This window comes from Ailuropoda melanoleuca, chromosome 2, assembly GCF_002007445.2.
Source record: "Ailuropoda melanoleuca isolate Jingjing chromosome 2, ASM200744v2, whole genome shotgun sequence".
In the NCBI taxonomy this organism is placed as follows: Eukaryota; Metazoa; Chordata; class Mammalia; order Carnivora; family Ursidae; genus Ailuropoda; species Ailuropoda melanoleuca.
In genome coordinates, this window is record NC_048219.1 from 128,524,749 (window position 1) to 128,548,076 (window position 23,328).

Consider the following 23,328-nt stretch of genomic DNA (forward strand, 5'->3'; position numbering starts at 1 on the left):
TACACACCCAGAGCACAGTGGCAGAGGTGAAGGCCTTCGTAAGCTCAGTTGCTTCTGTAGAGAAAGCAGTCATCCTGATAACTGGCAGTAATGACAACCTTGTTGATTATACTAGTCAAGGTCTATTATTAAGCATGCAGAAATTTTTATTTTTGCCTTGCAGATATGTTTTTGTTGTTTGATAAACATGCATAATAGCAAAAAATAAAGATGATCCTTTCTTACTTAAACCTGAGTTCATAAAGAAAAGGCACAAAAGGCTTCCCTGTTTATAGATATTTTGTTTCCCTGAGCAACAGAAAATGCAGTCCTTATTGAACTTAGCAGCATTGCCATGGAAAGATATAAGCCTGTAAGCGATAATGGCCTCCATTTTTTTTTCCCCACAGATGTCCCTCCAAGTCATAATCTGTGGCTTACTTCAGCCGTGGAGACCATGATAGGGTGCATGAGATTGAGCCAGCTCTCCCGTGTTGTTGGCCTAGAGTCCCCCCAGGCTGCGGAGCTACTCTTGTAGAGTTGGCCAGTTTGGGCCTTGACCCTGGCTGAGCAAAAGCAACCTGTTGCTGATGAAGCCGTGGTTCCAGATTAGGTCCCTTCTGATTCTCTGTTGGTCTTCTCCCTCAGAGTGACCCACCAGGTCTACAAACTTGATGTGTCCAAACTGAGAGCCCCTATCATTGGCTCCTCCTTTCATTTTCTCTAGTTTCATTAACGGTACCAGACAAAACCATAGCTCATCCTTAAGTTGTCTCTTTCCCTTGCCCCCATGTCCAGTTAGCTATCTTTGTTTGGTTGACTTATTTGTATAATATTTCTCAGACCTATAGTCTCAGCTCAATTCCCACTTTTATTTTTCTTCCTACCGGAACAGTTAGGATAAGCTCCCAGCAAGGCCTCCTGTCCCCTCTTCTTCCCAGCCAGCCGAACTTAGTAGCTAAAGGGGTCTTCCTAAAACATGAAGGTCATGCTATCATTCTCCTGCTTGAATATTTCAATTAGAGCCCTACTGCCCATCACACAGGGTCAGGCTTCTTAGACTCACCTGCAAGACCAGCAGCCATCCGTGTGTTGCCTGGGATTTATCACTGCCTCCCTTCAGGGACCCTGTCATTCAGCTGAACCAGAGGGATCATCAGATCTATACACACCCTACAGTAGATTACCCCCGTTCTTTCTAACCTTGCCCTTCACTCTCCCTTGAATTTTCTTCTTCCCATTTTTTACTCATTGTCCAAGGGCTTTGAACCCTTCAAGGTCCCGCTTAAGTATTTCTTCCACAAAGGTATTCCTGATTGCTAGCACCCTCCTTCCTCCGTGTGTATGTGCGTACATACCTTTGCCCCCTTATTTATACCTCTCTTAATTACCTCACATACTTGTTGACAATGTGTTCATAGCCATATGACTTATTATTTCCTTCTGAACTTAATTTCTTTGAGGTTAGATTAGTTTCTGATTCACTGTTCTGTTCTCTGTGGTACCGGGCCCAGTGCCATACACATCAATAAATGAACCCACAGATCTTGATTTTTAAGATTCCTGCTTATCTCTGTTTTGTTCTCTACAAATTGCCTTTGATATTTGGTAATATTTATAAAATTCTGTAGGANGTAAAATTCTATAGGAAGTAATGTTAAGAAAACTAATCCTTGACCATTTATAGGAAAAATTAACATTCCTTTGTTTTTTAGCCAATTTTATGAGGATTTTGTAGTAGTATTTATTATGCTCTACTTATAAGTAAGGAAAGACTTCTCATAATAGAAGGAGGATGGAGACATCTCTACCTTTGTATACTTTGGAGTAGAAATCTATCAGTCAATTTGGTAAGATGTTAAAGGCGTTTTTTAATATTTCTAATAGGCCATGGGAGTTTGTGTATTGGTGAAGAAGTCGTAAGGGTTGACTACTATGGGAAATGACTTCCATTCTTCTGTTAATCAGAAAAGGTTTCCTGTAAGAGAGAACCTTTTAGACCTTCCAATATTAGAGGGAAAGAAATTGATAGAGATGTAGATATCTGGGAGAGGACACAGACTAGTGTAAAGGTATTTATATTCTGAGCTACTGTGACAGCTGTGCCCTTAGGAGCTATCTGGTCAGCAGCTCTGGTCCAGGCAGAATGGATACCAGAGAGCTATGACAGATTCCAAATCGCAATGCCCAGCCTCCTCACTTTTCCTGGGTTGCTTGAAGCTGCCTCTGACTAGGAGCCATTTTGTAGAACTGTTGCTTTGTCTGAGACCTCAGTGGGAAAATCTAGCATGTGCTAGACCTGGGCACAGATGGGTTTTAGATTGAACTTGGCGAGGACAGGCATCTTCAAAACTCCCTAAGGAAGGGTCCAGGCTCAGCAGCAATCTGCAAACACNGTAGCATGGCTGCTAGACCTGGGCACAGATGGGTTTTAGATTGAACTTGGCGAGGACAGGCATCTTCAAAACTCCCTAAGGAAGGGTCCAGGCTCAGCAGCAATCTGCAAACACTGTACTCCCTGGGGCAGGTTCCCTCTTCTGCTGTACCAGACCCCAGAGCCTCGTGGGCTATGGCCTCAAGTGGGCTATTTGACTTCTGAGATGTGTTATTAAAAAGGCTAACATTACCAATGATANTCCCTCTTCTGCTGTACCAGACCCCAGAGCCTCATGGGCTATGGCCTCAAGTGGGCTATTTGACTTCTGAGATGTGTTATTAAAAAGGCTAACATTACCAATGATAATGTCTCACTTAATAAAGCAAAACAACAAAACCCAGTGTTTATTGTTGCCTTGAAACTCTGTCTTTTTGGCCTTTCTCGGTATCCACTGATGTCACTTAAAATGAACCATTTTATTTCTAATTGCTACATGCCAGTTTGGTTTCTGTGCTTCTGTTTCTCAGCATTCCACAGATGCCACATTACTCAGAGCTGCGCTTTAGTGCGTCTTCGCAGATTTCTCCCTCCCTGCCCTGCGCAGCCTCCCTGCTTGAGGTTCTCATGTAGCAGCTGCTTGCATACCCTGCTGATAGCCATCCACAGCACATGTCCAGCCAACTGAGCTAAACTGGAGTGAGCATGGCTTCAGTGCTGGTGACCTGGCTGTGCTCCAGGACTTTGCCGCTCTGTCTTGCCATCTGATATTGTTTTGTTAAAAAGGCAGATTTAAATACCTTGAGTGAGGGCAGAACTAAGTTTATAGCTCTGTGAAAGGTGCATGATTATTATTTAGGTCTCTCCTAAAATGTGTGGTTTTGATTTGCTTTCATACTGGCTTCTTGGCACCTGCACAATATTACCATGCAGATGTTAGATTTTCTTGCCTAAAACAGAGTGTGACCTTGATCTTCCCACATACTTTTTCAGTCCTTAGTATCTTTAAGACTACGGGATATCTTGATGTTGGTTTCTGGAAATAAGGCACAGGACACAGGTCCATTAGAATCCAGATTCCTGCCTTGTAGCTTAGGGTCCATCGGAACTCTGGTTCTATTTTTCTGAGATGGATAGCTTCCTATTCCTAGTGTGGGAGCTCCCCAGAAAGCTTTCAGAGAAGCTAGAGCACAAGCTAGTGCCCTGGGCTGGAAACCTAAGTTTGAATTGTCTCTCAAGTCCCTTTGAACTTTAAAATTCTACGACAGAATGCCTCCCCTTCAGTTCCTCCTACTGCGCTTTGCCTGCCATCTTACTTGTCCCCAGGTCCCATCTGGTCTGCAGCTGAGGTGTCTTCTCTTCACCCCGCACCCTCAGCCTTTAGAGAGTTTCTCCCCACTCACCTTGCGCATGCATCATTGCAGTCGCTTCTACCTGACTTCTTTCCGCTCCCTTGGCCCAGCCTGTCTCAGGGCAAACAAAAAGCATTTCCGAGGCACCTGCCCTTTAGAGAAGTACTCAGATTGCACTTGGTGCAGTTGGAGACCAAAAGTGGTTCCCAAGTTGTGTTAAGTCACATGCTAATAGGTGCTGATGGTGATACAGAATGTGTATGTGTGCCCCAGTGTCTACAGTGTGTTAGAAATAGTTTTTGTAAGAATAAAAGTAGACATTCATAAAAGCAAAGATAGTAAGCTCTCCCTGTTTTAAAATAAACTTTTGGCACAAATCCTTGAGGCTTTCTGCTCCATGGTCTGCTATTTATATATTTAAGAATGCTGTGGGAATTCTTGGTAAGAAGTGTTAAAGATTTTAGGCCTATCTTCTACCTCTCTTGGCTTTGCTCTCCACATCTGTTTTGCATAAATCCAGTTAGAGCCTCCCCTCATAGGAATTCTTTAGCCTAATTAAAACTTTGTGCCATAACACATGTGAAGGAATTGGAAAAGCTCCTGGAAGTGACATTTGTCAGATGATATAAGCAGTATCCAAATTGTTAACTGTACTTGCTATGCTTTGGATAGTTCATAGGTGCATGTCATCTCATGTACAAGATATGTGGAGAGGAATTTCATTGATGCTGTATCTTTAATTTGTTTCATGTTTAATGGTAGCCAACTCTAACACTTTAGCTTCAGATGCTCTGGATTTTCCTTTTACCTCTAATTTCCTCCTGCTGTGATTCAAAAGTACTGTGATAACTTATAAACAAATGATTCAATGGCTTGACTAAGGATTTGCTACTAAAAATAAATCCCGTAATTTCATAAAGAGTATTTTTGTAAAATGAAATTATATTTTCTTATATAAACATTTTATCAAATATTTTCTGAGTGGGGGTGCACTCAAGTTTTTTAAATTGTGCTTTGAAGACATATTACTGAAATTTTATGTTTAAATTTTGGACACTCCAAGCATTTTTTTTTAAAGATTTTATTTATTTATTCAACAGAGATAGAGACAGCCAGTGAGAGAGGGAACACAAGCAGGGGAAGTGGGAGAGGAAGAAGCAGGCTCCCAGCGGAGGAGTCCAATGTGGGGCTCGATCCCAGAACGCCGGTATCACACCCTTAGCCGAAGGCAGATGCTCAACCGCTGTGCCACCCAGGCGCCCCTCCAAGCATTTTAAACACCTATTTTGTTTTTTGGGTTTTTTTGTTTTTGTTTTTTTTTTAATTTTATTTATGTATTTGACAGAGGAGAGAGAGAGCACAGGCAAGGGGGAGTGGCAGGCAGAGGGAGAGGGAGAAGCAGGCTCCCCATTGAGCAGAGAGCCAGATGTTGGGCTCCATTCCAGGACCCTGGGATCTCGACCTGAACCAATATCAAGGACACTTAACTGACTGAGTCACCCAAGCACCCCCTAAACACCTGTTTTTTAATTGAAAATTTTAACAGCTTGGGGTGCCTGGGTGGCTCAGTTGGTACAGTGTCCTTGATTTTGGCTCAGGTCATGATCCTAAGGGTCATGAGATCAAGTGCCCTGTAGTGTGGGTGTGGAGCCTGCTTAAGATTCTCTGTCCCTCTCCACTCTCAAGAGCGCTCTCTCTCTTTTAAAAAAAAAAAGGGGGGGGGGGATAAAAGAAAATTTTAGCAGCTGGGCAGAGTTTATACCATTCATTTACTTAGAACAATTTTTAATTCCAAGCCCAGTAAATTTTGAGTTAACTATTGACCATCTGCAAGTTCAGCGTTGATCCTATAGTTAGGAAGAAATTGGTGTTCCTTAACATTTTTATTGTAAAATTTTCTATAAATATAAACCCAACTGTATTTTCATCTTTATGTATAGAATTATGAACACACTCTGTGTTACTGTGTCACCTCTGATTTGTTATTTTGGCACAGTGATTTTCAATCTTTGATGTGTGTCAGAATCACCTGGAGCAATTGTCAAAAACAGAGTGCTGTGCTCTCCTCCCAGAGTGTCTGATTCAGTAGGTCTGGGACATTACTGATCCTGCTGGACTATTCTCTTAGATCCACTGGTTAGGAATTCTGGCAAATAGTGATCTTCATGATTTTCAAATATAATGAGTGTGAAACACAAGAGAATATAAGAAAGGTAAGAAAGATTTAGCATAGATTTCATGGTTTGTAAAGTTATATTTAAGTTGCTTTTTTTTTTTTTTTTTTTTTTTTTAATTGGGGGNGGGAGCTGTGGAGAGAGAAAATCTCAAGTGTCTCCATGCTGGGCATGAAACCTGACACAGACTCCATCTCACGACCCTGAGATCATGACCTGAGCTGAAATCAAGAGTCAGTTGTTTAACTGACTGAGCCACTCAGGCATCCCTAAATTGCTTTTTAACCATATTCCCTTTCTTGCTGTTCCAAAGATCCTGCATTCCACTTATTTGGATTTAAATGTATATAGTGCTGACAGTATGACTGCTATTACTTGGTAAATTACCAAATGTATATTTGCTAGTTTTCCTTGAGAGGTGGCGATTGCAGCATTGCAGTGACTTTTATGCTGTTAACTTTGCATCAGTGTTAGAAAGTCAATGTAAATAGGTTTCTATAAAGCACATGGCCCAGTACCTGATATGCAGTGGATGCTTCGTGAATGTTGGAATGAGCAATGAATGTACAAGCAGCCCATTTTCTTCCACCATAATGGAGTTACTCCTTGAAAACTTGGCTGATCCAACTTGGAACATCTGAGAGTTCTTTGGTATATTGACTTTACCATTTTTGCCATCTTTGCTTCTTATGCTTGTATTCCTGAGGGATGATTATCTTGCTGTTAATTTAGCCCTTCTACTCGCAAGACTGGAAGAAAAGTTAAACATAAAATTAAGGCCTCACTGTTCTTTTACATGTTAGTAATACTTAATCACTGAAATAGGTGGTAACTTAAAAGTTCCTTTGGGAATGATTTGGCTTCGTTATTCAAGCTTGCCTTGATGATCTTTTGAACATTTTTTTTTTAAGATTTTATTTATTTATTTGACAGAAATAGAGACAGCCAGCGAGAGAGGGAACACAAGCAGGGGGAATGGGAGAGGAAGAAGCAGGCTTCCAGCGGAGGAGCCTGATGTGGGGCTCGATCCCAGAACGCCGGGATCACGCCCTGAGCCGAAGGCAGTTGCTTAACGACTGAGCCATCCAGGCGCCCCTGAACATATATTTTAAAAAACTGTATTAGCTAATCTGGAATATAAGTGACAGCAAGTTAGATACTANTCCAGGCGCCCCTGAACATATATTTTAAAAAACTGTATTAGCTAATCTGGAATATAAGTGACAGCAAGTTAGATACTATTTTTGTCTTTCTTACAAATACACAGGAATTTCCAGTTCTTTATTGCATTCTAACCAAGTTTATTATGATAGTTCCCAAAATATTGAATACATTGAATATCTAATGTTACATTTTCTGATAATTTCAGTGCGATTTCAGTGATGTTTTAGCTTTGTTTTTTGATGGCTGTCCTGTTGATTATATTAAGATTAGATTAGATTAAAAGAGTCACTGTAGACTGCAAACTACCTGCTCATACCAGTGTTCACAAAAATGCTTCTTTCACACAAGAAAATGGACAGAGGAGCTTAATAGTGTTTTCAAGTGGAAATTAAGAGAAAGCTCCATTCCTGTCCTGGCTCTGATGCCATAATTTCATGGACTCTAGCTCATAAAACTTTTCCTTTAAAAAAAAAATCTTTTTAAATTTATTTTAGAGAAAGAGTATGTGCACACGCAACTGGTAGGAGGGGTGGTTGGGGGGTGTGGGAGGGGCAGAGGGAGAGAGAGTATCTCAAGCGGACCCAGTGCTGAGCATGGAACCTGATGTGGGCCTTGATCCCAGGAGCCTGAGATCATGACCTGAGCTTAAATAAAGAGTTGGACACTTAACCGACTGAGCCACCCAGGCGCCCCTCATAAAACATGTCTGTACTGCTCCTCCTTGGTTCATGAGGGTATTGTAGGAGCGAATTAAAAAGGTATTTAGAATGGCTTAAGATACTGGTAAGAAAGGTACTCCCTAAGACATACAGATTTAGGAAGATGGTGAATTCAGCTATGGACATGCTGAATTTGATTGTCTGGAAGGACACACCCTGTTGATGGCCAAGAAACATGAAAATTGAAACTGAGCTCAGGGCTCCAGAATTATATTTTTAGCGGTTAGCCTAGAAGTGATCATCAGAGCCTCAGGATTCCACCCCACTCCCAGAAGTAGATCTACCAAGAAAACCAGACAAACCCTTAGGAACCACTGGAGCTTAGGAGGAATCAGAAAATTGAACCACAGACATTTGACCAGGGCTTCACCGAAACCCAGGTTCTTCCTCCTGCACGATGTTGTCTACTGATAACTGTTGCTTTTGATAAACTAATGAACGAAGTCTCTACTATACACATGCAGCTTATATTTGTGAGGGTAGATGAGACCGATCAGGTGGTAATAAGTGTTAAGAAAAAGCAGGGTGAGTGAGGGCCATGGGATGACTGGGAGGGGATGGGTTAAGGTCAGGAAGGTCTCAGCTGAAGCAGGTGACTCAGCAGTAGGAAGTAAGGGACAAAGAGTTACAAAGGGAGCAACAAGGGCATGGAACAGCAAGGAGAAGCACTTTGAGGGGTAGAATGTTGCTAACTCAGAAGTACAGGTGCAGGGCAGAGGGGCATGAAATGTGGCTGCCAGCATCTGCGCTGGCCTTAACTTGTGGGAGAGACCTCTGAAATACTTGGGAGACACGTCCTTCCACTGTGAGTTCAAACAGTCCTCATTCTGAAGCATTAAAACATTTGGAAAACAGTAAATCCCAACTTTTTCCCTCAAAGCTGTACTGTAAATTTTGAAATTTAAAAAGGTTGTGTACCATTAAGAAAGTACTTTCGAGTTGTTGGATGGTAACACACTTATGTTCCTTATACGAATGCATTGCTTTGGTTGCACCCTGCAATTGGAAGAAACCTGCCTTGAGAACCAGCAGATCTATTAGCCAGACCGGGGACAGGTTGTCTCCTGGCTCAGAACCTCCAGTCATCTCTCTGAAGTGCCATCCTTAATGGTGGTCTTCTTCAGGGAATGCCTGACCACTTGTGGCTGAGGAGATGAAGAAGGCCCAGGAAAGGTAGCTCCTGCCTTTATTTTTTGTGTACTGGTGTTACTCTCGAGTTTATTTAGAGAAAGGGGTTAAGAAAATAAGGAATTTGGAAAACCACCCAAGTAGATGATCTTCAAGGTCCTTCCTGTTTCTGGAGTTCTGTGAAGCTGTTTTTATTAGTCCTCAAGTGTATGTTGCTACCACATAATTTAGCCACAACAATGTTTGGTATCTGTTGGTGATCTCAGGCATTTCTGAGAGAAGTGCTTCTTGACTAATCTTGTATTTGGTTAAAGGGCTTCCTTAGTGTTAGTTTCTACTATGTTTAATACTGTTCATTTTGTGATTATTTTTGAAATCTGATCAAGAATTGACACAATTATCTCTTCAAAATTTATACTTATGTCTATTTTTTTTTACCTATTAGTAAAATTGTATAATTTAAAACATTATAATTCTCTAAAGAGAATAGGAAAGAAACATTAGAGTGGAACTTTTCCCTATTCGCTCTAACTAAAATGCTTTTATGAACTGTTGCCAAGAAGTTCCTGTAGATATAATTTCGCCTTGTATACTCTTAGGATGGATGGCCAGCCAACTGCTGGTAAAAATATTTTGACTAGGGAAGATAAATCAAAAGTGGTTAATAAAAGAATGGCTAAGTGTTTTCTGAAAGTACCATATTTAGTTAATGGTTATTCTTCGTGGTTGCACTGGCTTTTGAAGACATGGTCTTGCCAGGTGTTGCTGCTACTTTGTCTCTCTTGAATGACAATATGGAATTAAGGAAAGTCAGAGGTGAGGAATGGTCAAGTGATTCCCCTGGTCAACATAAAGCCTGTTCCATCCAGCCTTAGGCTGTTTTTTACTTTCTTTTGCTTTGAAGGCCAAGATGACATGCCTGTCATTTGGATGTTTTCATATTTTGTACATTTACTATGATACATATATTTTGCAGTGGTGCAGATACATTGATCCATAAATGATGGGTATCCCATACTGAATCAGAATACACGAATTCAAGTCTAGAGAGAGACCTGTGTATTTCTCAGTGTGTCTTTCTGTGTGACTAACCACTTCGAAGGTGTGAAGATGACTTTATGCTGTTGACGTAGTGGCTTTGTTGTGATGTAATTTCAGTAGCTGCTCACGGCAGCTGTTTGTCGAAAGAAATTGAAAGCCAGCTGGTTTAGGTATCACAGTGGTGAAGATCAACGGAGTACTGTGAAACTGGGACTCAGTTATGGCAACATGAGACTATCCCAACTGATTCTCAGATGTGTTTCATCTGACACTTTTCCAGCTCCATCTCTTGTCTACCTTACTCCATTGGAAAAATTCCACTTTCTTCAAGGGAAGAATTGTAGGTCTTGATAGAACAGACTTTGGGCTTCTTGATGACGTTAGTGTTTTTCAGTTCTTTTGTGACCTTCAGATTATTAAAGTTAATGTTGATGTCCTGCTCAAACTTGTTTTGTTTCTTTCACAGATATCAAAAGAGCAGAGGAAATACATTGTATTAAGCAGTCAGTAAGAAAATGATGTTTAGGAATTTCTTGGACCACTACTAGACAAAGCTCTCTAAATCTTTATTGCCAGTTGAATGCAGGGTAATGTGAACCCAGGGCTTTCCGTGGTGAGCTTTTGTCCATGATTGAAAAATTCCTGGATCCATCCCCAGTAGTAGACTTTCTCCACCTCTGCTTCTGTGACTGTACCACAAGGTGGCTGCTGCCTCTCTCCTTTCATAGGTGCACGCGTTTCCCCACCTAAAGAGTACTTTATCCCATAGGCATTCCATCCAAAACACTGAAAACAAACAAAGATGCCAGTGAGGGAAAGCTAGAAACCATTTCAAATCCTAGGCACTTCCTAATTCCCACTGACAGTCTTGCATGTGTTTTGTAGTAGTTTACAATTGATATATGGGTAGAAAATTGATAAGAGATCCAGCTGCTCTTAGAGTAGTAGTAGTGACTCAGAAAGGAGAGAGGATTGTTGGGCTATAAAATGAGCAGATTGCCTGTTCAGTGTCTTTGTCTCCTCCATCAAAGTGGCAGCTTGCTCCATCTTTATCAAACATTAAATTAAATGTCTAATTTATCATAGTACCTCTGATGTTCAAACTTACATGGGTTGCTGTCATTCTTGCAAGTTGTGCAGGTACGTACTTCCATTTGGGCAGATGGTATTTTTGACGCAGCTTCTATAATCCTGCTAGGCTGATTGGACATCAAAATTTTATATTCACACTATTACCTTAATTGTAGAGAGATTCTGGGGTGGGGTGGCTGTGGAAAGTCGTCTAACATGTGTTCTTCTTTGCACTGCCAAGGTTCTAAATATTTATCAATCATTACTTATTTATACTCTGTAATGCCATACTTTATTGGTGAATGTTCCACTTTTCAGAGGGCATTAGGTAGGTTCTCTGCAGTATCTAAGAGAAATATGAGCATATCCCTGTCAACCTGTCAGTGAACTTCAAATCACAGTTTATGATCTTCAGATTAATAAAAGCAAGTCTCCTCCTACCCCCAAAATGAAAATGACAGAAACTTGCATCTAGGGTACCATATTTTAAATTCAAAATACTTATTTTTTGAGACTTGGTTATGTCACATTAATTTAGATTCTGAATTGGTGATCAGTTTGATAGACAAGTTACCTTTACATTCTGAATAAATATTAAGCAAAAAAAAAAAGTAAAATTTTAAGAGATTTAGATGTGGTTCATCTTTGAGGTATTCTGTCACACTGTTTTAGAATCTCTAAATGCTGCTTTGGATCCATTCGTTAAATCAGGGCACAGATACCTGTATTTTAATGGCAGCAATAAAAAAACACGTTTTTATAATATGGAATAATCCAGTCCTTTCATTTTCCTGTCCATTTAATCTGAACAGGTAATGTTTCAGTATATTAAGACACAGTCAAGACTTTGATAACAGCTTTCTAGATTATTGCGGGAATCATAGCTCTGGTTTGTAGGGTCTCATTAAAAGTACACCTTAGTTAAACACTAAGATCTGTAGCTGAGAATTTAGAAGTACCAGAGTGAGCACATCGTGAGATGGGGTGGGTCATCTCCTGCTGATGGAATGTAGCTTCCTTGAGTTGTGGTTTTTTCCCCTAAATTCTTCCTTTAAGGAAGTCAAAACCCTTACCTAAAAAGAAACAAGTTACCTAACCAGGAAGAGAGAAAATGAAATCTGATTCTTTTTGACATTTTTAGTGCCAACTCCTGAACAAAGGACTTCTTTAAGAAGTCCTTTGTTCAGGGCTTCTTTGCCTTTGAATGGGAGCCATCCAATATATTAAAGGTTTTTCAGCAAGTGCAGTAGTCTAGCGCCAGTTTCTGTTTTCAACTCCTCACAGCGTAAAGCCAGTATCATCAGCAGGTCTTGTATGAAATGGCTCAGCACACGTATTACGTACCAGAGAAAATACAGACGTGTAAGACAGGATCCTAGTTTCGATACGCTTAACTCTAAATAAGTGAAAGGAGCATTTTAAGAACAGATACAAGTGGGTGAAAATGAGCACAGTGTGTTGTTAAGACTCTAACTAGATTAGTTGGACTAGAGGGATGAGTCATCAAAAAAAAAAAGGCAATTCCAGAACACATTGAGGAATGCCTTCTTAAGGGTGAGGCACTTAAAAAGTATGTGTGTGGAAGGAAGACATGGTTTGGTGAAGCGGAGGCAGGGAGCTTGGTTTACGCTTGCCTGTGGAATTAGAAACGACAGAGGTGGAGGGGCTGTGCTCTGGAAACAGCAGGAAGCACAGGGCTGGAGCTCTGCTGGGGGTGGGGTGGGGTCTGGAGGGCTGCATTGAAGGCCTGAAAGTAGCACCCCACAGAGGAGCTGCTGCTAGCAAGGAAACCCACAGTTTGGAGACAAGCAGACGCAGAGGGCCCCCTTGCAAATTTCCACCTAACTTTGGCCACTGATTTTTGTAGTGATTTGTACTAATATTTCTGCCCCATTATTCTCTTACAGTTCTTTGTTCTTCAAGGTCCAGCTCAGTTCCTGTTGTCCCTAAGGAGCACCCTGTGATCAGGGAAGACCTGTGAGCCTGTGAGCCTCAGTGAGTTGAGGGAGGAGAGCCCTAAGAGAAATGTAGGGGAGAAGGAACATGCAAAGGTCTCTAAAACCCATGTTAGAGTCCTGCTGTGTTACCTGCCCACAGAACCTTTCCTCAAATCCTTTAAATTTAAGGTCTTTATTTTTTTTATACATACTGTAATAGGTTGAACAAAAGCATACTTTTCAATTAATTTGAGATACACAATTTGATTTGAATGCTAAAACTTACCAGTACCTCCAAACAAACAAATGTTTAGAAGAAATTAGCTAGTTGGAGATTGCTGTAACTTTGAACAATTTAATGTATTATTTATCTGATGACTAACATTTGCTCAGTTAAGTGTGTCACCCGATTGAATATCCTGGAAATCTGAGAGTGAGAGTGAGGGAGACAGACACACTGAAACCAGTTAGGAAGACATTTTCAAAGTGAAACTTCTTACTGTGCAGTTTTATTTTTGTTCAAGTTTTCAAACAGAAAACACTTATTTACCTTTCCTGTGACTGAGACTCACCATTTAAATTTTACACATGAAATAGAATATGTAAGCACAAGCTAGGCATAATAGATAACCACTCTGAATCAGTCCCATTGGGTGTTTAAAAAAATCCTCAATAAAGCATATTTGGTCATAAAAATGGGTAGGATTAAAGCCAATAGAAATGGTATGATATGAATTATAACATACAAAGCACTGTGAATTTTAATGATAGGCTTTATTTGAAAATGTATAAAATAGACGTAATTGCCTAGGTGCTTTCTGGATATCATGTTTGGAATACTGAACCATGTTATCCTGGTTCTTGGTTTAAAAATTGTTTGCCCTTCAAATAATGCACTTTTTTCCCCAATATTTTATTTATTTGTGAGAGAGAGAAGGAACAGGGGGAGGGGCAGAAGGAAAGGAAAAAGTCGACTCTCAACTGAGCAGGGAGCCCCCGATATTGGGCTCCATCTCAGGACCCTGGGATCATGACTTGAGCTAAAGGCAGACGCCCCACTAACTTGAGCCACCCAGGCGCCCTGCACTTTTTTTTAAAGCAAAATTTTAAAATAGTATCTCAGAATTAAGGTATGGTTCTGCAAAAGTTTATTTAAACTAATGAATGTTGAAAGAATCTAGTTTAATTAACCTGTATTTGTTGGCAATGTGATGCACAGACATTGCAAATGCACAGTAGTGGTAGAGATTTGTGGAACAGTTGGTGTCGAAAACATTCCTAGGCAGCTCTGTAAGTATGTAGCTGTTTTCATTCTGTTCTAGAGTGACTGACAGATGTATGTTACTCATGGTGACTAACCCTTCTTAAATTTCTGAATTAGAACGAGTGACCACTCAGCTAGATTGTCGTCTGGGGAGGACAAATAGTGGTAGAAATGAGGCTTCCCCAAAATCACACCACAGAGCTTTGAAGTCACTGCGTCCTGAGCCTGTCCTCAGTGTTTTGATTCTAAGAATGAGGACTAACATATAAACAAGAGTGCTAATTTATTAATTCATAATTACCAAAAAATCCATCTTGGCCAGACAGGCTACTTTCTCCTTTTTGGCCATCAGGATAGCTGTTGGGAGTCGTGAACGCAGAGTCCTGTCAAAGGTAAAGAGAGTTTCAAGAGAGAATTCATTTCAGGACTGTCTCTGTCCCTTTCAGAGAAGATTATGTATTTTTTTACTTCCCCAGACAGAGCCAGAATCTAGGTTTTCCTTTCCTGGGATTCATACCGACTGTTCCCTTCTCCAATTCTGATGGTAATCACACATGCTGGATCATAATCACCTTCTGATTCTGGGCTGGATGTTAAGATCTTTTCCTTGATTATTTTATGAAGTTTTTTAGAAAAACACATTTACTGATTCTTAGTTTATTTCCGCCCATATCTAATCTTACCCTTATTTTATTGATTTTTTCTGAATTTCTTCTCCTGGGAGCAGCCCTGTCTTCTTTCTCTCTGGATTTTGAGGAGCAGCTCCCTGTTGTGTTTCTGTGTGCCCTATGAGGATATTGAAGCCAAGAGGATAGCGGTACTCGAGGACTTCCTTGTAGTCTCCTTAAACAGACCACCTGGACAATGAAGGACAAGGTTTCCTAGGATGATATTTATCATTGTGCCCCCAGGGACTTGGCACCTTAAGGAAGGAAGAATCCTTTTTTCTTACAGGTTCTGCATGGCATGTTCTTCTCGAAGTCTTCTTAAGTGAAGTTGCTCCGTTCCACAGTTGCTTTGTAGCTCTTCACTGGACCTGTGTTTTAGTGTTCTAGTGTTCTCCCAAGTTGACACTATCTAGTTTTTACTCTCCTCCACTCCTCCTTATCCGTGGTATCGAACTCCAGGTCACATTCCCACCTTCCCTGGGGCAGAGGCACCTGGCTCAAACTATTTCCTCAGCTGTCACCATCATGTGAGGCAATCCATCTTCTCCCTGCCATCATGGTTCCTTCATCTTCTCATCTCCAGAGTTTTCTCCCTCTTTTTCTCCACCTTCCCCCTCCCACCCCAAAGTTAGACCATTAGCTTTCTCTTCTACCTCTCTGTCTTTGCAGTAACTGTCACTTCCCTGATGACCCTGTTACTGTGGTATGTTTTATGTATCTTTGCTGTTGCATTCATCACACTGTTTTTATTCCTTTCTTTCCTGCTAGACTATGAGCTCCTTCAGCGTCTTGATGGTTCTGAAACCTAACACTACCTGCCATGTAAATGTTACTTCAGTGGGAACATGATATACTGTCATTCTTTCCCTCAGTTTGTTTCATTCTTTCACTCAACAAACTCTGTTGAACACCTACTATGTTTCAGGCACTTTTATTGCCGCTGAGAATACAGTGGTGATACAGATGAAAATAGTCCCTGCTCTCACTGAACCTAGAGTGTATGGTTGAGGGATACAGAACAGAGGGATACAGAGTTGGAAATTACAGTATGGTTCACTGATGCACCATCTGTAATCAACAAAATTCTAGAAACTTTGTAATGGTTGGTATTTTTTCTTGTGCTTTCTTCAAAAAGCTGTTTGGAGATTTTAAGTGTGAAAATGTGTTTGTCTTCTTGGAAACAAAATATAGCATTAAACATACAGAATCTAAACTGAATAAATGAGACTAAAAGACAACTATCAGTTCTCTAACTTAACTTGATGAAGACAGGGACAGAAAGAAAGGATTCTTAGTACATGTATTAATCTCCTGTACTTTATTTTTGATGCCTGAAATTTTCCATTTTACACTAAAGAACTATTATGAAATTGGAAGTCATTAGATGCATCATTGCTTAAATCAGCATATTATTATTTTAAGATTTTATTTATTTGAGAGAGAGAGAGCACGATCGAGGGGGTGGGGCAGAGAGAGAAGGAAAATCGAACTCCCTGCTTCGGGGCTCCATCCCAGGACTCAGGATCTTGACCTGAGTCAAAGGCAGATGCTTAATCCACTGAGCCACCCAGGAGCCCCTAAATCAGCATTATTAAAAGTGACTTTAAACATGTATAAAATCAGTATTTTTGATGATACTCTAGTTCAAAACTGTCAGCTTTTCTTTTTCACCTGTACTTTCAGTAACCCACCTTATAGATTAACATCTGTCCCAAACTGGACACCTTTTAAGCAAATTGTTATATCCCAGATGGAGAGTTGATCTCTCCAACCAAAGCACCAATATGCACTATATACACCTAGTCTTTTTCCATGTGAGTGTTCATGAGGCGAGCATGAAAAATATAATTAAAACTCACACCTGGCCTGGAGTGGGCCGGGTTCTTTTTCTGGAGAATCATTTATTCCTGCATTTAGAAATTAAGTTTTCCAAGAAATTGGTACCCAGCTTACAGCCAAAACACAATTTCATGCTTAGTTTTGTTGGCAGAAATCTTTATTGAAAAGAGCTTAAATTTTTCTTTCCCGTTTTCTTAAAAGTACTTAATTAATGGTTTTCTTTCAATAAACTGACATTGCTGGAAAAGCTGGGGAGAGCCCAATTTTAATTGTAAAGGATGGAGCAGTACCTCTTTCTAGCTACATTTGCTCCTTAATAATGATTATTGTGGAAGTTCTCAAAGTATGTTCCTCAAAGTGTTACTAGATGACCCTCAAAAAGCGTAGAGGTCAAGTAAGTGTGTGTCAAATAAGATGTGATTCAACAGGTTCATTTACTTTAAGATTTCTCAAAGTTTTTAAGATGCTCTGTACTGCTGCTTCTTGAAGGTGTGTACAATAGGGATCTTACATGAAGATTCTGATTCAGTAGGTCTTGGGAGGGGCCTGAAATTATGCATTTCTTACCGGCTCTAAAGTGCTGCTGGTGTAACTGGTCCACGGGTCACCCATTAGAAAACAAGGTTTTTAGGGGTCTTCAAGAGGAAACAGGCTCTGTAGTATTTCCCAGATGTAGTAATCACAGGAACCTTGGTTTTGCGTACTAGAAGTCATTTATAGAGCATACTTTGAGAATTTTAAATTTTAAATGGAATTTTTCAAATTACAAATGAATGTGTAATTTAAATAGAAGTCTAGTGCAGAACTTCTAAGAAATCTAATACAGAACTAGGTTATTACCACCTAGACAGCTTAGTATAAATCCCAAGACACTGAAAAATCATTTAGCTGGTCCATGTAAAAAGAAAAATCAATATAATGAACTAAAAAGACAACTGCTGCATAAGATAGCAGGTTGTTACTAAGTTGTATACTTTGTAATAGACCTTATAAATATTATTAAATGCCCAAGTCCTTAATTAAACAATTTTACATTATTATTTTTTTTTAAAGATTTTATTTATTTATTCGACAGAGATAGAGACAGCCAGCGAGAGAGGGAACACAAGCAGGGGCAGTGGGAGAGGAAGAAGCAGGCTCATAGCGGAGGAGCCTGATGTGGGGCTCGATCCCACAACACTGGGATCACCGCCCTGAGCCGAAGGCAGACGCTTAACCGCTGTGCCACCCAGGTGCCCCACAATTTTACATTATTTTTATTACCTCTAGTAATTGACTTATAAATTACCATATTTCAAAATCCCCGTATGTGCTGTGTTAGTGATTTCATTAGTTTTTAATCTTTGTTAACTCTAGCATTTGATATGAAAAACTAATGATAAAAACAAATCTTTTATTTAAACAGCTTGAGATTTTATATGGCTTAGATATTCTTAATTGCAAATGATATGAAACAATAGTCTAGGGAGGTTTTTGAGAAATCTATTCAACCTAAAGCAAATTTTTAAATGTAGAAGCTTAATAAAATTAATTAATACATTAAAGGTGGGCTTTCTCCCACCTGGGTCCTTCTGCTGCACCTGGAATAGCGTCCCCATTTATTCATGCCTTTTGAACCCCTCTTTGAGCACCTGTCTTCCGTGTTTGAGCTCTTGCTGCCTTGTTTATCTCAAGCTGCATTTTATTGTAGTTGCTTTTTTATTTGTCTTCCCTTTTAGACTGTAAATTGGATTGGAGGCCAGGGTCATCTTCATCATTGTACTCTCAGTAACATCTAGTTTATAGTGTAGTAAATAATAAGTGGAAGATCAATAATGCTTTAAATAATTTATATCTTTATAATTCAGCATGAAAAATTTGATTTTTTAATCTTACGATTCTTAAAAATAATAAAAGTTAAATTTTTTTCCTTATCCTCATTAATGGTTGTGTTAATTTCACTTGCCTATCATGTAACAAGTCCTCTTAAATCTCAGTGACTCAAACAATGGTTTTTAAATTTCATACAAGTCTTGGTTGGCAAGGAGGTTCTTCTGCTGGTCTTGCTTGGGCTCGTGCAGATGGCTCCAGTAAGCTGGAGACTTGGTCAGGGCAGGACTTTCTAAGATGGCCTGTCTTACATGTTCTGAGGTATTGTCCAGAGGGGCTGGGAGTACTGATCCTCTGTCTACATGGCATCTTTTAATCCTGAGCTCTTTCACAGCATCGTGATTTCAGGATTCCAGAAGAAGCTGCAAGGTCTCTTAAATCTAGCCTCAGATGTTGCACAAGATCTACATTGGCCACATTTTGTGAGTCCCAAGAGGCCAGCCCTACATTCAAGGGGTGACCAGTGGGTTCTGCCTCTTCCTGAGGGGAGCAGCAAAGGCACTACTCACCTGGAGTTACGTTGTATGTATTTCTTCCTACTAGGTTAAATTAGAACAATAGTACAATTTTATTTTCTTCAGCTTCTCACCCCTCTCATGTTGATATCATAGGGAGTTTATTTCAACTTTAATTTTCAGTTGTCTGAATTATTAGCACTGTTTATTGTGTCCTAATCCTCCTTCTATCGTATACATTATTTGGTTGCAGAACTTCCTTTAAAGATTGTGGAAGCCAAACTCTCCTGAGTTCCAATATGTCTTAACATGGTCTTATTTTACGTTCATATTTGAATCGTAGTTTTTGGTGAGTACCATAAGCTCTCGCTATATCCACTGTAGTTGATGAGAGCTCTGATGCCAAATGGACTCTCATTTGTAAGCACTTTTGTTTTTCTCCATGGTAACATACAATCTTTTCTTTATCCTTGGAACCAGATAATTCAGTGGATTGGGTCTAGATGTAGTTCATTTCATTCATTTTGTTCATTGATTGGCCCATTTGAAATGATTAGTTTTCAGCTCTGAGAAATTTTTGTTTCTTTTTTAGTATTTCTCTTCTTTTTTTCTCTCTTCTGGGTATGATTACTAGTAAATAAATGTAACCCTGGACTAGTCTCTAGTATGCAAACTTCTTTTACCTTTTTCATCTTTTCTTTTCCTTTTCTTTCTTTCTTTCTTTCTTTCAAGTTTCTGAATGATTTAGATCATTCTTATGCAGTACTTTTTTTTTGTTTTTTTTAAAGTAATCTTTACACCCACTTGGGACAACTCACAAACCCAAGATCAAGAGTCGCATGCTCTACAGACTGAACCAGTCAGGTGCCCCTCTTATGAAATACTCTTAAAAAAATTTTTTTTTAATTTATTTTAGAAAGAGAGAGAGCACGCACGCACGCACCCACACATGCTTGGTGGGGGAGGATTGAGGGTGAGAGAAACTCAAGCCAACTCTGCTGGGGGCTTGATCTAATGACCCTGAGATCACAACCTTGAGCTGAAACCAAGAGTCCCATGCCTAACTGACTGAGCCACCCATGCACCCCTAAAATGGTCTTTTTGGGGGAAATAATTATTCTGTTTATTCCATTGATTGAGATTTTTATTTTTATCCTATATCTTTATTTAAAAGTCTCTGGCTGTTTCTCCTTCATGTACACAGTTTTCAATTTAAAAGCAGTGTCATTCAGGCTCAGTTAAGCATCCAGCTCTTGATTTAAGCTCAGGTGATATCAGGATTGTGAGATCAAGCCCGGGTGTGGAGCCTGCTTAAGATTCTCTCTCTGTCTCTCCTGCTGCCTGCCCCCACCCCCACCCCAGTAAGTAAGTAAGTAAAGCTTCATTTAATGTTACTTCTACATACTTCACTTTACTTTTCCTGTTTAGGGAATTGGTCCCTTCTGTGCAGCAAGCTGACTGAGGCCCTGCTCTGTCTGGATCAACTCCTTCTTTGCCTGTGGCAATTGTTTGAGCGCATCCAGGACAAGGGCGGACCACTCTGCTGCACTAGTTCTACCCTTGATTATTTGCTCTGCACCCTGACCTAAGAACCTAGGATCTGGTAGCTTGAGTGTGCAGCCTGCCCCTCACCCCCACCCCAACCTGCTCCAAAGCAGTCCTTCTGTTTGGTGCTATGGTTCCCTCTGGTATTTTGCCATAGGTTTATAGTCATTATTTTTCTGACTTTTTAGCACACTGATGGCATTTTTAAAATTTCTAGACTAATTTTCTTATCTTAAAAAAGAAAAATGCCTCTTCATGGTGTTTTGAGTTGGAAAAGAGTGGGAATGTATGCTCATAATGCCTTTTGATCTGGTCATCATCCCTCAGCTTTAATTACATTCTTAGCCTTTTGATTATCTCCATCATATCTTTTTATCAGCCCCTAACATTCCAGACTTCTCCTTCTTTTTCCTCATCTGTATAACAGATCCCAAATCCTACAAGGTGAGCCTGTAGGATTTTCCAAAAAGAGATTTCCATTTTTCCTCCTTTGCTGTCTGTAACAAATAAGATACTTTTTGGTTTTATTAACAGTTTTTCAGCTTTTACCTGTGCAGGAACCATGTCCACACTCTGTACACTCCAGGAAGCATCATTCATACAGAACACAATGTGAACTGCTGCCTTGAGGTGTGAGCAGTGTTGAAGGTGATGTTATACATTAACTATGTGTTTTGTTTTCAGAAATTATTAGTGAATGGTATATGGGGTTGGAGACATTTTATTTTGTAGTATAAGCCCCTTTTTCATTTAAATAAATACCTTCAAGACATGAGTTATAAAATTTAGTGTAGTTTTTTTTAGTGTAGTTTTATAACAAGAAGTAGATCAATTCTCTTAAAAATGGATAGTCTTTAGTATTTAAGCTGTTAAACACTGTTCCATTCTATTTATTACTGTAATTTTTTCTATTTACAGATCACATCTGATAAGAATTTATCATATAAGTTTGTTCTGCTATATTAGTATTTTTCCTTTTCATAAAAAAACTATAGAAAAGTTCATAAAATGCATAAACAGCTTTAAAAAGTTAAAAAAACAAAAACATCCATTAATAATTGCCCATAACAGTCCAGCAGTCCAAAAGTTCTTAATATCCTCTCTAAAAATCACAATGTGCACCTTTCTTGTTGAAGTAACCACTCCTTTAACTAACTTTGATAGTCATTTCCTCCATCCTTAATAAACAGTTTTATCTTGCCTGTTTTTTAAACTTTACTGAGATGAAATTCTCCTGTCTTTTGTGACTTCTTTTATTCAACAGTATGCTTGTGAGAGGCATTCTTGTATAGCACTGGTGTTCACTTGTTATAGATGAAACAGTGCATGACTATACCACGATGTATTTACCCATTACATTGCTGTCATTTGGGTTGTTCCCAATCCAGAGCTTCCACAGAGTGCTGCCATGACCTTACTTATATGGCTTTCCAGTGTTTGTGTGCAAGAATATCTCTAGATAACAGGAATGGAATTACTGGCCTGTGGAATATAAGTATCAGCAGCTCAACTAGATAGATGCAAAAATGTATTCCCAAGTGATGGCTCCTTTACATACTGATCAGCAGCCTGCGATATTTACCATCGTTCTGCATCTTCGCCAGAATTTGGTATTGATAAATGTTTTCTCATTCTGGAGGTTGTTTATTGGGATCTCATTGTAGTGTAAATTTGCATTTTTCTAGCTAGTAAGGAGGTTGAGCACCTTATTTTTGGCCACCTAGGTTTCCTCTTCTCTGAAAGGTCTGTTTACGCCTTTTGCCTTTTTTTATTTTTTATTTTTTTTAAGATTTTATTTATTTATTTGACAGAGATAGAGACAGCCAGCGAGAGAGGGAACACAGCAGGGGGAATGGGAGAGGAAGAAGCAGGCTCATAGCGGAAGAGCCTGATGTGGGGCTCCATCCCATAACGCCGGGATCATGCCCTGAGCCGAAGGCAGACGCTTAACCGCTGTGCCACCCAGGCGCCCCCCTTTTGCCTTTTTTAAAATATCAGGTTATCTTGCACTGATCTTTTGATTGTAAAATCCATAAGCCAGAACACTTAACTGCTATATATAGTTTATTCTCTAGAGTTACTGTGCTGTTTGGCATATAGCTCCCTTCTAAACAAATTCTTGCCAAGAAGTTTCAATTTTTTGGATAATCTGTCTGATTAGAAGTTTAGTATGTAACTATCTGTAAGCTTCCTAAAGAGTTGCAGATTTTAGAAATGCTTCTTACTTCTAGGATATTTTAAAACTCTTAACTGTGAAAAGTTCATCTAGTACTCCTTTTAGAATTCTAGAATAGATTCCATATGGTCCTGAAGGTGTTTAACTTCTGAGGCATATTCATGATTTCCCAGTACCTCATTCTTCTGTAGTTCCAGTTTCATTATAAGTAAAGCAAAGAAACTTGTCTTTACTACATAGGATATTCAGTGATTTTTTTCTGTTTTTACTTTACAGTATTTTGTTCATCTAATGCTTATTCCAAAATGTTTATTATCCTGTATTATTAATATCTTCATTTGAATCAAATTTAAATAGTCATACTTATTTTCTGTCCTTTATTATTTTTCTTAATTTGTTCTTAGGCATCATTATTTTGTCGTGTCAGTTTTGAAATGGTTGTCATCAGTCATCATAGCATTTTCTGAGTGTCAAAATGAAGTCATGAGATCTGTTGTAGTCCAAAATACTAACACAAAAGAGGAGAGAAAAATATATAGACTCCGGGGCGCCTGGGTGGCACAGCGGTTAAGC

The 23,328-nt window shown here is 39.5% G+C and overlaps 1 long non-coding RNA gene across 2 annotated transcripts in view; it reads left to right on the plus strand.

Moving 5' to 3' along the window:
• LOC117801081 overlaps positions 1 to 23,328 on the plus strand; it is a 75,142-nt gene that overhangs the window by 47,052 nt on the left and 4,762 nt on the right. The gene's annotated exons all lie outside the window — the stretch shown is intronic.